The sequence below is a fragment of the Macaca fascicularis genome, chromosome 1 (assembly GCF_037993035.2).
Source record: "Macaca fascicularis isolate 582-1 chromosome 1, T2T-MFA8v1.1".
Classification (NCBI taxonomy): domain Eukaryota; kingdom Metazoa; phylum Chordata; class Mammalia; order Primates; family Cercopithecidae; genus Macaca; species Macaca fascicularis.
The window spans coordinates 43,186,420-43,188,281 of NC_088375.1; positions in this window are offsets into that span (position 1 = coordinate 43,186,420).

The following is a 1,862-nucleotide window of genomic DNA, read 5'->3' on the forward strand; positions in this document are numbered from 1 at the left end:
GCCAATTTGGATAGAACAATGGCAGCTAAGTAAAGAGAAACTGGAGGCTTTAGAGAAATTAGTTACTGAACAATTAGAAAATAGGCACATAGCTCCAACATTTTCCCCTTGGAATTCTCCAGTTTTCGTAATTAAGAAAAAAGTAGGTAAATGGAGAATGTTAACTGACTTAAGAGCCATCAATTCAGTTATACAACTTATAAGAGCATTACAGCCAGGATTGCCTTCTCCTGCTATAATTCCAAAAAATTGGCCTTTAATAGTGGTAGATTTAAAAGACTGTTTCTTTACTATCCCCTTAGCTGAGCAAGACTGTGAATGGTTTGCATTTACAGTTCCTGCAGTAAACAACCTGCAGCCTGCTAAGCGTTTTCATTGTTTTACAGATGGGTCTAGTCATGGTAAAGCTTCTTATTCTGGATCAAAAGGTAAAGTTTTCCAGACGCCATATACTTCAGCTCAAAAAGCAGAGCTTGTAGCTGTAATTGAGGTATTGACTGCTTTTGATATGCCTATTAATGTGATTTCTGATTCTTCATACGTGGTTCATTCCACACAGTTAATTAAAAATGCTCAGTTATGATTTCATACAGATAAACAACTAACGACAAAAACAAAAAAGGGGGAGAAACAGGGATTATGGGACAGCTCATACACAGTTGAATCTAGCATTATTAACTTTAAATTTTTGAACCTGCCCAAATGCCAGATGTTATCAGCAGCTAAACAGCATCTACAGAAACCAGCTGCAAAGACAGAAGCAGAACAACTGATTTGGTGGAGAGATCCGATAACAAAAAGTTGGGAAATAGGTAAAATAATAACTTGGGGTAGAGGTTATGCTTGTTTCTCCAGGCGAAAATCAACAGCTGATTTGGATACCACCAAGACACCTGAAACCTTATCATGAGCCAGATGCAGAGGAAGATATTCCGGGAGGATCCTGAGGACTCCCTGGATGCAGCCATGTCGAGACTGACACTGAGGAGGATCCCAGCTGTCACGAGCAACACCCGTTGAACACAGCCACCCACCTGGGGACAGATCAAGAAGCTGTCACAGATGGCAGAAGAAAACCTGAGGAAAGTGGGACCGCCAGTCACAATGAGTAATTTAATGGTAGCTATGATAGTAGTTATCACCACTGCCGTAAGTATTCCTTCAATAAGGGCTGACGCAGAGAACAATTATACTTATTGGGAATATTTATCAATCTTAGCTGGCAATAATGCCTAGATGTAATCACTCTATGACACAGTTACACATGCTTTCTGATCTCAGTATTTACCATAATAAATCTGCTCCTATAATTGAGGCATACCGCCCTCGAAAACCTATTGGTAAACAAAATTGAACCTGGCCAGAAAAAAAGAACGTACTTGTTTAGGAAGATTTCACTGCAGAACAGGCAGAGGTGCTGCACAACGATTCTTATGGAATCATTATTAATTGGTCCACTGAGGGTATGTTTAGCTTGAATTGCACTCTTAGTCTGCATGCCATGGCCACACTATGTTCAGCTGATCTGAACAAAATGGTCAGAGGGTAGAAATGATAAGTACAGCAAAAGTTCCTATTATTTGGAACCATGGCAGTATAGTGGCACCTCAACCTCAAATGATATGGCCTTTTGTAGGAGCTAAATATAAGGATTTGTGGAAACTATTAATAGCTCTTAATCAGATCAAAATTTGAGAAAGAATAAAAAAGCATCTAGAAAGACACTCTACAAACTTGTCTTTGGATATTGCAAAATTAAAAGAACAAATATTTAAAGCTTCCCAGGCATACCTGACCTTAATGCCGAGAACTGGAGTGCTTAAAAGGAGCTGCAGACAGATTGGCAGCTAGTAACCCATTTA